Source organism: Ranitomeya variabilis, chromosome 3, assembly GCF_051348905.1.
Source record: "Ranitomeya variabilis isolate aRanVar5 chromosome 3, aRanVar5.hap1, whole genome shotgun sequence".
In the NCBI taxonomy this organism is placed as follows: Eukaryota; Metazoa; Chordata; class Amphibia; order Anura; family Dendrobatidae; genus Ranitomeya; species Ranitomeya variabilis.
In genome coordinates this window covers 499428708-499445031 of record NC_135234.1, presented here as the reverse complement: position 1 = coordinate 499445031, position 16324 = coordinate 499428708, and the positions used below count along the sequence as shown (strand labels likewise).

Here is a 16324-nt window from a genome sequence, read left to right as displayed (position 1 = left end):
TTTGACTCCGTTCCAAATAGTTATTCTTTTATTTGAGTTAAAGGTAATATATCAGCAGGTTTTTGCTATGTAATCTAAGGGCAGCAGGAGGTAGCAGCTGAGACACTGAATTCAACAATGTGTCACTTTTTTGGCTGTGTGCTGTTTACGTACAATGAAGGATTTATCACTAGGAGATAATCACTGCTGGACTACAGGAGTGCACAAACCCTGGTCCGACCACGCCCCCTCCTCTGATAAGCAGCTCACTGTCAGAAGACAATGTACACAGAGAGCCTGGTGTGGGTGGGGCTAGCTTTCTCAGCTCTGCTTCATGCTGCATCTAAAAATTTTGATTGGGTCACAATCGCTGAACCCAGTAAACGAAGTGACTCATCCCTTATTATGCTACTCTTGGATTAAATCGCAAAAACCTGGTGACCGATTCCTTTTAATGTTAATAGATCCAGGTGTACTCTTCAGACAAACTTTGCACTGATTTGACTACAGCGGTCGTGGTGCCTCCGTTGGAAGTTCATGGTGGGGGACACCGTACTGAGGAGTTGACCTGGTCTACTCTCTACAGATTAGTCCTGCCTTGGATCTTCTAATCACACCTCCCTGAGCATGTTTTACATCCTTTATGTAATCCCCCTCTTGGTAGGACCACTAACATGTCACACACATGCACAAGGATCCTGGAGGTCTTACCTAGATGAGGATCATTTGGAGGGAGGTGTGACTAAAGGACGCCGGACGTGTCTGGGGGAAGAGACACTGCTGGACACATATTGTTCCATTAGCTTATGGCATGCAGCCTATTAAAACATAAAAGGGCTTTCCACTTTCAGGACTGTGGAATCCAAAAAGTGAAACCAGTGGATCAGGTACTCCCTCTCCTTGGGTCCAGTGTTGGCTCCTCGCTGCTGCTCAGATCTCGGTAGTGGTCAGCGTACATCACCGCTATGTCCAATCACTGGGCCTGGGCTACCTGGTGGGTTTCCCTTTAATGTAGCCTGAATGCAATAAATTTCTTGTTGGTCTTCTAAGCTGCGCTCCATTCCAGCATAAACCTGGAAGTCTTCACATGCCGAGCACACGAAGGCTTTCTGTAGAGTGTAACCCTCTAATATGAGCGGGGATTAGATTATATGATGAGTGCCGGAGCCAAAATAGTTCATCACCAGGGACTTGTATAAAATCCTTACATTAGTGTGTGCTTACACGCAGCGCTTTATGTTCTGTGCTGTACAATACCTAATGGATTAGAGTGAAAATGATGAAGCCTATGAAATGTGTGGGAAGTTTTCCAAAACATAATTTGTCTTCAATGTCTCCTTGGAGGCCTATTTAATCTCCATAACTATACAATAAATGTATTTAAATGTATTCACAGTATTAGTGCATGTATAAATTTATGCAGTGTATTAGAGTATAGGTATTTTAGCTAATAAATAGGACTCCAAGGAATAGGCTTGCTGCTTGAGCTAAATTAGTATTTATACCTGACAACAGCGCTCGCGGATTCTCTTGTACGGTTTATCCTATTTTAGAGTTTTCTGCAGACAAGTTTATTGTAATTGTAACTTTTCGGGATGATTCCTGCGGAAGGGATGTGCATGGCTTTCTGCCGTTCCTGGCATTTCTCTGGTATTTGCAGCAATGGCCTCAGATGTAAGAAGCACCAGGTACCAACTACAGACTGCGGACATTACATTCTATAAATCCAGATCGCCAGTGGTTGCCCCTCTTATCCGCCATAACTAATACTGCTGTACACTAGCCGGACAGCCTGTGAGAACTCTCTTGACCTCCATTGTGTCCCGGAACACAGCGAAATACTTCCGGGACATAGTGCGCCGGCGCATGCGCACTAATGCTTTTCGGCTTTGCCCACAGTTGGGCAAAGCATACTGCGCGTACACAAGGCAAGATTGCATTGCACACACGTGTTCTATGGAGGAAAGCGAATCAACTTCAAGACAATATTGCGGCCAGCGGGAAAGGAAGGGGTGAATAAAAGACCCGAAACACCGCCCATCGGACCGAAAAAAGGGCCCGCCAAATTCAGGTGACAGGTTCCCTTTAAAACAGCTTTTAATTTGCTTTAAAAAGTGGCAAATGAAGCTGCAAAATGCGACGTGTGAACAAAGCCCGAGCCTGTGTTTTCACGATGCGCTTTTGACATAGCGTATTTTAGCTGCCTCAAAAACGCAGCATCTTTCTGTCCTAGCAAAGGGGATGGGGTTTCTAGAAATCTCCTGCTTTCTCAGCGTAAACTGACCGCTGTTGTGGGTTTCAAATCCGCCACATGTCAATTTCTCATGCAGTTTGCTGAGATTTCTGTGCGGATTTTCACTATAGAATTACATTATATGCGGAAAATCCACAGGTAAAAAACCCTTGTTCTTAATGTGTTTCCACTGTGAAGACGCACTTAGAGCTCATGTAGTCCACACATGACTGTATTAGTAGTCTTGTCAAATACAAGGAAGGGAAAAAATAAAACAACGAAGCAGCAAGAGACACAAAAACGCAGCGTCAAAAAAGCAATAAAATCACATGTAAAAAACACACTTGAAAATACAAGTAACCTAGTTTACATAATAGGTGCAGGCAACATATAATCACCATGGGAATGTAGTTTCAATGACCCAAGCCACTGTGTTCTTCCATACAGTCCTCCTTGTCACTTGGGGTTTGGTACATGCTTAGACCCGTTATTGTAACTCTGTGATAATGTAGTGCGTGGCTCAGGGATATCGCTACTTATTAACCAGTGAAATGAAATGTTCAGCTGGATGTGCTTGTGGCGCAGAGATGGAGTATTGCACTTTGTTGCCTGTCAGCTAAAGTGTTCTTTTCTCTTGAATGCTTCATTGGTCTCATTTCCGAAAGTTCTTTTTTGGAAACCATTGGAATTCGCCGAGCTCTCTGCAGTGGTGTTCATGCCAGAGAGAGCTCTCAATCTGACGCGATTTCATAGCGAGCCCATAACGGCCTGTTGTCAGATGTGATTGCTTAAAATGCTGTTGATTTGTACTGGAAATCAATGTGTACATTGGGAGGGCGTTGGAAAGATGTAATGTGCGCTGTTGATCCAGGCAGCACAAATAGAACAATCTGTAAGGGCTCCAGAAAGACAGCGGGCTTTGTAAAGCTAGTCAATAAGCTGAGTGATGAGCGAGCTTGGTTGTGTTTGGCGTGTTGCTGTCTCTTTAAAACAAAGCTCCTAGAACTGATGATGACTGCAGCTTAGGCTCCATTCACACATCCGTTGTACAGTTTCTTCCTCAGACAGCACACTGACCAATAGTTTTATTGATCCACACACATCTCTTTAACAAACGGTCTGTGTGACTCGGAGCTTGTCCTACTCTCATCCAGATCAAACTCTGCCATTACAGTCAGTTAGGATTCTTTAAACATGTACGGTATATAAAATGGAAGCCATACTTTTATACTTCAGTTTTCCATCCCTGCTTCATGTATTTTTTTTTCACCCACCCTTTAAGAGCCAGTGCCTAAATAAGTTCAGACAGTCTAGCTCCTTCACTTTCTAAAAAATGGATGAAAGAAAGCAGATACAACAGACTTGGGGGGGGACGGAAAATACTGACATGTGAATAAACCCTAACCCTCTAAGACTACCTGTTGCCTTCAGGGGCCAAATTTTCTTTACTTGGGGTACACGGGTGTTAAAGGGAATCTGCCACTGGGTTTTTGCTACCCATCTGAGAGCAGTATAATGTAGGGGCAGATACGCTGATTCCAGTAATATGTCACTTACTAGGCTACTTGCTGTCATTTTAATCAAATCATTGTGTTCTCTTCTGCAGATCTAGCAGTTCTCTGAATGCTGCGCTCTGTATAGCTCCACCACTGACTGGCAGCTTTTTGTTTACATTGGCAGCTTTCTGCCCATGTACAATCAGTGGTGGGGTTATACAGAGCTCATGCATATGGAGGACTACCTGGCAACAGGTTTACTAGGCCTCTAGTGATAATCTCCTGCTGATAAAACCAGTGATTTATTTTTTTTTAAACTACTGCAAAATGTAAGAAACAAAATTAGCAAAAACCCAGCTCTATGTAAATAGTAAATAGTACATATAAATAACAGTGGATACTTAGTACACACTGTTTTTGATTTAAAAAAAATAAAATCCTACCTCGCCAAGTGAACCCAAATCGGGACGGTCTTATACTATCTCTAATATTATAAACTTACCATGTGTCAAAAACATCCTCAATGTGAATAAGGGCAGAGCAGGACCAGAGCCCGACTGTGGACACCCAGCCATGGGAAGCTATATAAATACATCTTAAACCACCATGCGTCAAAAACAACCTTCATGCGACCTCACAGCTACAGCACGCAGCTCAGTGAGTAGCTCATCGCTGGAATTGGGGTCTCTACGTTGTTCTGCACACAGATTAGGTGGTAAAACCTGGGGACAGTCCTTTTAAATGTTCCTTTATTTTTCCTTTCCTTATCTAATCTCCTATCATAACTTTGTCTATTAACTCTTGTTAAAACACTGTGTAAACATGGTGATGGGTTTGTTCTGGCGTTTCCCTGCTGCCAAATAAAAGGTCTGGTAAGTAGACATGTAAATGATGTGTGCGGTATGGTCCATGTAAAGTCAGGTCGGCCAATAAAAAGCGAAAAGTCTTTGCAGCTGCAGGAAATCCCATTTGTCTCTGGTGTTACAGCAGCGATATTACTTTAAGGCATTTGGCTGTCACATCAGCAGCATGCTGTATGTTATCGCAGTAGTGTATAATTTTATATATCTTTTTCTAACTGCTGGCAATAAAGCTAAACCATGAGGTTTAATGTGGTGATATACGAGCTGAAGTATCGGCAGTTTCACCAGTCACAGAAAAGTGTTCCTGTAAATCTACCTGCAATGGGGGAATCCGCTTTATCTAGACTTGATTCATTATTTTCCTCTTTATTCCTTCTATTATTGTTGGTTAGATGCAGTAGAATGTCACTGTCAAACTTATTAATGTAACAAATCTAGTGATGTGTAATGTAGAAATCTTTCCCTGACCAAAACCCTTCTCGGTACATGTTGTAAATAAACTTACCGTGACTTGTGAAAGTATTCACCCCTCCTTGGCATTTTTAGTGCTTTTTGCTACCTCACAATCTGAAATTTAACTTTTTTTTGTTTTAGTTTTTTTTGTAGGGTTTGCACCAGTTCATGTAAAAAAACATGCCTTCACTGTGAACATTTGGCTTTCTTTTTTTTTGTGAAGCAAACAACAAAAAGGACAAAATAACTGAAAACCTCAGTGTGCATAACTATTCACCTCCTTAGTCAGTACTTTGTAGAGCCCCTTTTGAGGCAATCACAGCTGCAAGTCGCTTTGAATAAGTCGCTAAGATCTTTCCACATCTTACCACTGGGCTTTTTGCCCATTCCTCAAGGCAAAACTGCTCCATCTCCTTCAAGTTAGATGGTTTCCTCTGGGGAACAGCAATCTTCAAGTCTGGCCACAGATTCTCAGTTGCATTGACTAGGCCACTCCAAAACATTTACACGTTTCCCCTTAAACCACTCGAGTGTTGCTTTAGCAGTGTCCTTTGGGTCATTGCCTTGTTTGAAGGTGCACCTCCATCCCAGTCTCAAATCACTGACAGACAGAAACAGGTTTTGCTCAAGAATTTCCCTGTATTTTGCACCATCCATCTTCCCCTCGACTTAGACCATTTGACCTGTCCCTGCTGCCAATAAACATTCCCACAAGATGATGATGCTGCTGTCACCACCATGTTTCACTGTGAGGATGGTGTACTAGGGTTGGCGAGCTGTGTTGATTTAGTGGCAGATATAGCATTTACTTTGGTGGCTAAAAAGTTAACTTTTGCGCTCATGTGACTACCACACCTTCGTCTGTACCTTTTGGGAGTCTTCTACAAACTCAAAATGAAACTTAAATTTTTGGGGTGTAAGTAAAGGGTTTTTCTTCCCAGTCTTCCATAAAGGCCACCTCTATTCAGTGTACGGCTTATTGTGGTTGTATGGACCGATACTATAATCTCTGTTTGGGAACTCTGCAACTCTATCAGGGTTGTCTTTGGACTCTGTTGTGCCTCTCTGATTATGCCCTCCTTGCCGGGCTGAGAGTTTTGGTGGGCGGCCCTCTCTTGGGAGGTTTGTTGTGATTCCATGTTCTTTGCATGATAATGGATTTGATGGTGCTCCAGGGATCATCAAAGATTGAGATATGTTTTATAACTCAACCCTGACTTGTACTTCTCAATAACTTTGTTCCTGACTTGTTGGAGATCTTGGCCTTCATGCTGTTGTTTGGTTAGTGGTTCTTCTTGCGTAATGGTGTTGCAGCCTCTGTGGCCTTTCGGAAAAGGTGTGTATGTACTGACCGACCATGTGACATTTAGATTGCATTCACATTGACTTTGTCACTAAGCATATGACGTATGAAGGTAATTGCTTGCACCCAAAATGTTTAGGGGCTTCATAACAAAAGGGGGGGAATACATATGCACATGGCAATTTTTACTTATTTGAGCTCATAAATTTAATTTATGCCTATATCTTTCTCACGTCACCAACTTAGACTATTTAGTGCTGATGCATCACATACACACCGGATTACAAAAATATTTAAACACAAGGTGTAATGTAACAAAGTAGGTAAAAATCCAAGGGGCTGAATACTTTTGCAAGCCAATGTATGCAAAGTACCAAATAATTCAAGATGAGCGGCTGATAACACTATACACCTAAAATTTCAGAGGGAAAATGGGTGAAAATCCGAGAATTGAGAATCAAACACTGCTATAGAAAATGTTTAATATGTATGGGCAGAGTGAGGCATATTTATAATTAGGACCATTATGTGATTAACATTTTATATCATGGCTAGATATGGGTAGCTTTTATTATCCGTTTCTTTTATTCATAAGGAGATCCTATGTGATATATTTTGCCACTAGATGACAAAACACGAGCAGTTTGTGAACCTGTATATGGAGCTCGTAACGAAGGTAGTGTGATTATAGCAGCCTCTGCACTCATTCGAGCAGTTTATTGGAGAACATGAACAGTACAAGGCGTGGAGTCGCACTTTTAATGTGAACTCGCATGCTTGTAGGATCTGCGACCACTAATGGGTTGCAGCCCCCGCTCCAATCGGTAGATCTCCTACTAGAAAAGGTTTGCAAAGCTTCTGTATAGCAATGTTGCTTCTGTATAACAATATTTTGGGCTACATTCCCACAATGTGGTGACTTATTGATGTGGCATCTTTTTTGTAGCATTTATGCATCCATTTTGTAAATTTGGAAACTGTTTTTATAGGCTGTTTTATCACGTTTTTGACGCTGTAGGTTTTTGTCTTTTTGGCATATCATGTCTGAAGTAAAGCTGCTTTGTGTTAGATACTTTCTGGTAATTGACAACATCTTATTAACCCCTTCACCCCCAAGGGTGGTTTGCACGTTAATGACCGGGCCAATTTTTACAATTCTGACCACTGTCCCTTTATGAGGTTATAACTCTGGAACGCTTCAACAGATCTTGGCGATTCTGACATTGTTTTCTCGTGACATATTGTACTTCATGATAGTGGTAAAATTTCTTTGATATTACCTGCGTTTATTTGCAGAAAAAATGGAAATTTGGCGAAAATTTTGAAAATTTTGCAATTTTCCAACTTTGAATTTTTATGCCCTTAAATCACAGAGATATGTCATGCAAAATACTTAATAGGTAACATTTCCCACATGTCTACTTTACATCAGCACAATTTTTGAACCAACATTTTTTTTTGTTAGGGAGTTATAAGGGTTAAAAGTTGACCAGCAATTTCTCATTTTTACAACACCATTTTTATTTAGGGACCACATCTCATTTGAAGTCATTTTGAGGGGTCTATATGATAGAAAATACCCATGTGTGACACCATTCTAAAAACTGCACCCCTCAAGGTGCTCAAAACCATATTCAAGAAGTTTATTAACCCTTCTGGTGCTTCACAGGAATTTTTGGAATGTTTAAATAAAAATGAACATTTAACTTTTTTTCACAAAAAATTTACTTCAGCTCCAATTTGTTTTATTTTACCAAGGGTAACAGGAGAAAATGGATCCCAAAAGTTGTTGTACAATTTGTCCTGAGTACGCCGATACCCCATATGTGGGGGTAAACCACTGTTTGGGCGCATGACAGAGCTCGGAAGCGAAGGAGCGCCATTTGACTTTTCAATGCAAAATTGACTGGAATTGAGATGGGACGCCATGTTGCGTTTGGGGAGCCCCTGATGTGCCTAAACATTGAAACCCCCCACAAGTGATACCATTTTGGAAAGTAGACCCCCTAAGGAACTTATCTAGAGGTGTGGTGAGCACTTTGACCCACCAAGTACTTCACAGAAGTTTATAATGCAGAACCGTAAAAATAAAAAATCATATTTTTCACAAAAATTATTTTTCGCCCCCAATTTTTTATTTTCCCAAGGGTAAGAGAAGAAATTGGACCCCAAAAGTTGTTGTACAATTTGTCCTGAGTACGCTGATACCCCATATGTGGCGATAAACCACTGTTTGGGCGCATGGGAGAGCTCGGAAGGGAAGTAGCACCGTTTGACTTTTCAATGCAAAATTGACTGGAATTGAGATGGGACGCCATGTTGCGTTTGGGGAGCCCCTGATGTGCCTAAACATTGAAACCCCCCACAAGTGACACCATTTTGGAAAGTAGACCCCCTAAGGAACTTATCTAGAGGTGTGGTGAGCACTTTGACCCACCAAGTACTTCACAGAAGTTTATAATGCAGAACCGTAAAAATAAAAAATCATATTTTTTCACAAAAATTATTTTTCGCCCCCAATTTTTTATTTTCCCAAGGGTAAGAGAAGAAATTGGACCCCAACAGTTGTTGTACAATTTGTCCTGAGTACGCAGATACCCCATATGTGGCGATAAACCACTGTTTGGGCGCATGGGAGAGCTCGGAAGGGAAGTAGCACCGTTTGACTTTTCAATGCAAAATTGACAGGAATTGAGATGGGACGCCATGTTGCGTTTGGAGAGCCACTGATGTACCTAAACAGTAGAAACCCCCCACAAGTGACACCATTTTGGAAAGTAGACCCCCTAAGGAACTTATCTAGATGTGTTTTGAGCGCTTTGACCCACCAAGGGCTTCACAGAAGTTAATAATGCAGAGCCGTAAAAATAAAACAAAAATTTTTTCCCACAAAAATTATTTTTTTAGCCCCCAGTTTTGTATTTTCCCGAGGGTAGCAGGAGAAATTGGACCCCAAAATCTGTTGTCCAAGTTGTCCTGAGTGCGATGATATACCATATGTGGGGAGAACCACTGTTTGGGCGCATGGGAGGGCTCGGAAAGGAAGGAGCGCCATTTGGAATGCAGACTTAGATGGAATGGTCTGCAGGCGTCACATTGCGTTTGCAGAGCCCCTAATGTACCTAAACAGTAGAAACCCCCCACAAGTGACACCATGTTGGAAAGTAGACCCCCTAAGGAACTTATCTAGATGTGTGGTGAGCGCTTTGACCCACCAAGGGCTTCACAGAAGTTTATAATGCAGAGCTGTAAAAATAAAACAAATTTTTTCCCACAAAAATTATTTTTCAGCCCCCAGTTTTGTATTTTCCCGAGGGTAACAGGAGAAATTGGACCCCAAAAGTTGTTGTCCAATTTGTCCTGAGTGCGCTGATACCCCATATGTGGGGGGAACCACCGTTTGGATGCATGGGAGGGCTCGGAAGGGAAGGAGCGCCATTTGGAATGCAGACTTAGATGGAATGGTCTGCAGGCGTCACATTGCGTTTGCAGAGCCCCTAATGTACCTAAACAGTAGAAACCCCCCACAAGTGACACCATGTTGGAAAGTAGACCCCCTAAGGAACTTATCTAGATGTGTGGTGAGCGCTTTGACCCACCAAGGGCTTCACAGAAGTTTATAATGCAGAGCCGTAAAAATAAAACAAAAATTTTTTCCCACAAAAATTATTTTTCAGCCCCCAGTTTTGTATTTTCCCGAGGGTAACAGGAGAAATTGGACCCCAAAAGTTGTTGTCCAATTTGTCCTGAGTGCGCTGATACCCCATATGTGGGGGGAACCACCGTTTGGATGCATGGGAGGGCTCGGAAGGGAAGGAGCGCCATTTGGAATGCAGACTTAGATGGAATGGTCTGCAGGCGTTACATTGCGTTTGCAGAGCCCCTAATGTACCTAAACAGTAGAAGCCCCGCACAAGTGACCCCATTTTGGAAACGAGACCCCCCAAGGAACTTATCTAGATGTGTTGTAAGAACTTTGAACCCCCAAGTGTTTCACTACAGTTTATAACGCAGAGCCGTGAAAATAAAAAATCCTTTTTTTTCCCACAAAAATTATTTTTTAGCCCCCAGTTTTGTATTTTCCTAGGGGTAACAGGAGAAATTGGACCCCAAAGGTTGTTGTCCTATTTGTCCTGAGTACGCTGATACCCCATATGTTGGGGTAAACCCCTGTTTGGGCACACGGGAGAGCTCGGAAGGGAAGGAGCACTGTTTTACTTTTTCAACGCAGAATTGGCTGGAATTGAGATCGGACGCCATGTCGCGTTTGGAGAGCCCCTGATGTGCCGAAACAGTGGAAACCCCCCAATTATAACTGAAACCCTAATCCAAACACACCCCTAACCCTAATCCCAACAGTAACCCTAACCACACCTCTAACCCTGACACACCCCTAACCCTAATCCCAACCCTATTCCCAACCGTAAATGTAATCTAAACCCTAACCCTAACTTTAGCCCCAACCCTAACTGTAGCCTTAACCCTAGCCCCAACCTTAGCCCTAACCCTAGCCCTAATGGGAAAATGGAAATAAATACTTTTTTTTTATTTTTCCCTAACTAAGGGGGTGATGAAGGGGGGTTTGATTTACTTTTATAGCGGGTTTTTTAGCGGATTTTTATGATTGGCAGCCGTCACACACTGAAAGACGCTTTTTATTGCAAAAAATATTTTTTGCGTTACCACATTTTGAGAGCTATAAATTTTCCATATTTTGGTCCACAGAGTCATGTGAGGTCTTGTTTTTTGCGGGACGAGTTGACGTTTTTATTGGTAACATTTTTGGGCACGTCACATTTTTTGATCGCTGTTTATTCCGATTTTTGTGAGGCAGAATGACCAAAAACCAGCTATTCATGAACTTCTTTTGGGGGAGGCGTTTATACCGTTCCGCGTTTGGTAAAATTGATAAAGCAGTTTTATTCTTCGGGTCAGTACGATTACAGCGATATCTCATTTATATTATTTTTTTTATGTTTTGGCGCTTTTATACGATAAAAACTATTTTATGGAAAAAATAATTATTTTTGCATCGCTTTATTCTCAGGACTATAACTTTTTTATTTTTCTGCTGATGATGCTGTATGGTGGCTCGTTATTTGCGGGACAAGATGACGCTTTCAGCGGTACCATGGTTATTTATATCTGTCTTTTTGATCGCGTGTTATTCCACTTTTTGTTCGGCGGTATGATAATAAAGCGTTGTTTTTTGCCTCGTTTTTTTTTTTTTTTTCTTACGGTGTTTACTGAAGGGGTTAACTAGTGGGCGAGTTTTATAGGTCGGGTCATTACGGACGCGGCGATACTAAATATGTGTACTTTTATTGTTTGTTTTTTTTTATTTAGGTAAAGAAATGTATTTATGGGAATAATATATATTTTTTTTTTTCATTATTTTGGAATATTTTTTTTTATTTTTTTTTACACACTTGGAAAATTATTTTTTTACTTTTTTACTTTGCCCCAGGGGGGGACAATACAGATCGGTGATCTGCCAGTTTGCATAGCACTCTGACAGATCACCGATCTGATTGAAGTGCAGGCTGCTTCACAGTGCCTGCTCTGAGCAGGCTTCTGTGAAGCCACCTCCCTCCCTGCAGGACCCGGATCCGCGGCCATCTTGGATCCGGGTCTGGAGCAGGCAGGGAGGGAGGTAAGACCCTCGCAGCAACGCGATCACATCGCGTTGCTGCGGGGGGGGCTCAGGGAAGCCCGCAGGGAGCCCTCTCCCTGCGCGATGCTTCCCTGCATCGCCGGCACATCGCGATCATGTTTGATCGCGGTGTGCCGGGGGTTAATGTGCCGGGGGCGGTCCGTGACCGCTCCTGGCACATAGTGCCGGATGTCAGCTGCGATAGTCAGCTGACACCCGGCCGCGATCGGCCGCGCTCCCCCCGTGAGCGCGGCCGATCGGCTATGACGTACTATCCCGTCAAGGGTCAGATAGGCCCAGGTCACCTCGACGGGATAGTACGTCAAAGGTCACAGAGGGGTTAATATAGTCGTGTGAGTTATATGCATTTTTAGTGCCTTTCCACAGTGGAAACGCCATAAAAAGTGTGTATGTTTTTACCTAATGCAATTCTCTGGTGAAAATTCCCACATAAAACTTGGCGTACACATAAGAGAAATTGATATGTTGCAGATTTCAGACTCGCACCGCAGGTCAATATATACTTCACAAAAGAAACACACAGTGACCAAGAGAGTTCTATAAATCCCATTCACTGCTAGAACTGTATAATTCCGCATTATTTTCAATACGTCAAAAACTCACCAAAAGCTTATTGTGGGAACTTAAAGTTAAAGGGAACCTGTCACCAGCAGCTGGAACGCCCCTGGGTGAGTATAATCTAACCTTTTTTTTCTCATCTTTCAGGATACATCGGGGGGCTTATCTACAGCATTCCAGAATTCTGTAGATAAGCCCCTGATGCCGGTGGGCTTACCTCACCGTCAATTTTGGGGGTGACAGGTTCCCTTTAAAGAGGATGTCCACTACTTTTACATTAAAGACCTATGCCTAGGATACGTTATCAGCAGGTACGGACTGGGGCTGTAATTCAGCCCTGGCATTTGAAATCACACAGGCCCATGCTGTCTCCATCCCCAAGTACCAGATGGGATATATTACTAATATTATCCTGGATGGAGGAAAGCAAGATTTTCTACAAGACCAATATTTCTAATGATACCCATGGCCTGCTGGGGTAAGTGTCACAACTCTTAACAGTATGGATTTCTTGAGAACACAGATTCAGCTAGCAGGCAAGGCAGCCCATGACCAGATAGGCCCTTATGGCATTTGCCAGATGGCCAGTCCGGCCCTGGTTATCAATTTCTAATGGGTCGGGGTCCAACACCCGGCACCCCCGCCGATCATCTGTTATCGGTGTTGGCCACCATCCAGAGGTGCTTGCCGTGCTGGTCTGTCTTCTGGTAGTGGCCGAGGCTTTGTACTGCTCAACCGCCTCCTATTTAAAGGGAATCTGTCACCTACTTTTTCATATATATAAGCTGCGGCCACTGCCATTAGGGGTTTCTCTACAGCATATGCGGTCCTTAAGTTTTTGTTTACTGACCGTGATAGGCCTTCAGATTGGTGGGGTTCCAGGTCCTGAGATGCCCACCGGTCACTCAAACACAGTTGGCAAATGTGCACTTGTGCTTCCTGAACATTTTGGGGGAAAAAAATGTAGATACCTTTTTAATGGAGTTGTTTCAAATGAATAGGACATTTGCAGAACCTTAAGCAACAAAATCCGAATTCATCCTTGAGGGTCCACAACTGACGCTGTAATACTGTTAATACTTTCCTTATTTGTTGATGCTCCAGTTATAGTCCGGTTAACAATATGTCCTTCTTGCTAAAAAAAAGATACAGCAGGTTATACAAAATTGATGTGTTCTAAAGCTCCCCCATAAGCTTTAGATAGCTCTAGGCCACACATCGCTGGACTCTTCCATGCCTAGACGGGCTTGCTCTGATCACATTACAGCTCTCGAATACGGCCATGTCAGACTTCAGTATCCTTCTGAATCTACAATTTGTGGCATATTACAGAGAAATGAAATGTTTATTATGTGAGGGAAATTGTTGCATCTCGGTGCCATAGTGATCATAAAGCAAAAAGTCACATGTTCTGCTAAAAAATCAGTCCAGACAGGCAATGGAGTCTGGTAAGTGGCAATTAATCAGTTGCAAACATCTGAAAAACCAAAAACATACCCATATTGGCAAACAAAAAATTTTTAAAAAAGCGCAAGTGAAAAAGAAGTATCTGGGGAATAAAATCACTGAAAAAGGGGCAAGAATGAACTGACCGCTATATGTACCGCCATTCAGTCTTCAGCTATCCTGTAGCACATCAGTCCTAAATTTACAGTTGCGAACTCCCGTATTTCTTCTGCCAATTTAATTTTGTATTTTTTTAAAATAAAAACAGAGCTTTACTTTCCCTTGTTGTTTTTTTACGTGCTATGCTTAATATTTTCAGAACAGAAGGTGCCTGTGTAGCTAAATGTCAGGATTTAATTGTTTTTAGTTCCTGTGTGGTTGAGTCTTCCTCATTTCCATGATATGTAATTACATACCCTAAAAAAAAAAAAATCACACCTGTATTTAAATTTAGCGTCCAGCCCAACTCGCCCCCAAAATAGATTTGTTTTGGTCTCTTCTATGACTGTAGATAGAGCCCTCTCCTTTATCTGATTGCATATTCGTTTTACAGAAACTGTTTTTATATTAATACGCCACTCCTGCTCCTTTCTATGAGCTTTTGCTGCACAACAGAGGAACGCGGTGTAAAACGAGCACCAGAAATATTTTTCCACATATGGATATTGTTGATGGAAATGAATGGATAAATAGTATGGATTATTCAGAGCAGCTTTCCTTTGGCATTATTTTTCAAAAAAACATCAGTTACGACAGGCTTTATTTTGTATCACACCTGGGCAGTTTTAATTAAGACTGGCATTGGGGCGTGCCAGTGTTAGTGATGGACTCGCTGGAATACAATGCGCCAAGTTCATTAACAGATGCACCCCACTTAATAAATTCAGCACATTTATTACCTGCCACTGCCAGAAGTGTACTCCAGGCAAGTACTTCCCGAGTACATTTCTGGAGTTATGCTGCTAAAACTGTGTGACTACCCATAGATGTGCCTGACGAAGTGTATCCACATCCTGCCCATCCTATGCCCATATTAGTTGGCTGAGATTGGCATTTAAACACTAAATGCTGCAACATTGTTGCACAACTTTTCAGTTGCTCTAAAATATTTGTTATAATGGTGTTTTACATCAGAATTCTGGAGTTAAACCCCTCAATGATTCAGGCCCTATTTGCTATCTTCTGCTAACATTATACTGCTCAACTAGATAGTAATTCAAGCAATGGCGGCAAAAGTGTCCTCTGTGGCAAGTCTGCAGGTGAGACAAGTCTATTTGTTGGGGAAGATTTGGACTTCATAGGACAAATGTGCACAGGTAAGGCAGTACTGTAAAAAACAAGATGGGGGGTGAGGGTGATGGTAGCGGTCACTAGTGATGAGCGAATATACTCGTTACTCGAGATTTCTCGAGCACACTCGGGTGTCCTCCCGAGTATTTTTTAGTGCTCGGAGATTTAGTTTTCATCACCACAGCTGAATGATTTACATCTCTTAGCCAGCTTGATTACATGTGGGGGTTCCCTAGCAACCAGGCAACCCCCACAGGTACTTATGCTGGCTAATAGCTGTAAATCATTCAGCTGAGGCGATGAAAATGAAATCTCCGAGCACTAAAAAATACTCGGGAGGACACCCGAGCATGCTCGGGAAATCTCGAGTAACGAGTATATTCGCTCATCCCTAGCGGTCACCTGTAAGGGTTGTGTAAGAACCCAACATCTGTAGAAGCCTGATGTGTCGGAGCTACAGCCTCGTAGCTGGAGAAGTTTGGCAAAGCGGCGCTTATCACGACATATGGGCTGCACACAAGGAAAGGATGGGATCCCGAGAGTAAAAGCAAGGTTTTTTTATTCACACCAATGTGGTTCAGTGCCAGACCGGTGTCTTTCTCAAGGTAAAATACCCCTAACTACCTCTTGGTGTTTTTGTACAGCGTTAGAGCAGTTTTGGGGCAGAAGTTACACATCTGAACATACAGGTGCTTCTCACAAAATTGGAATATCATCAAAAAGTTAATTTATTTCAGTTCTTCAATATAAAAAATGAAACTCGTATATTAGATAGTCATTACAAACAGAGTGATTTATTTCAAGTGTTTATTTGTGTTAATGTTGATGATTATGGCTTACAGCCAATGAAAACCAAAAGTCATTACGGTATCTCAGTAAATTAGAATACTTTATAACGCCAGCTTCAAAAAATATTAAAATTCGAAATGTTGGCCTACTGAAATGTATGTTCAGTAAATGCACTCAATACTTGGTCAGGGCTTCTTTGGCATCAATTACTGCACCAGTGCGGCGTGGCATGGAGGCAAT

At 42.2% G+C, this 16324-nt stretch overlaps 1 protein-coding gene across 7 annotated transcripts in view; it reads left to right on the top strand.

Moving 5' to 3' along the window:
• The window catches only part of MSI2 (musashi RNA binding protein 2), an 894813-nt gene that overhangs the window by 78505 nt on the left and 799984 nt on the right, over positions 1-16324 (top strand). The gene's annotated exons all lie outside the window — the stretch shown is intronic.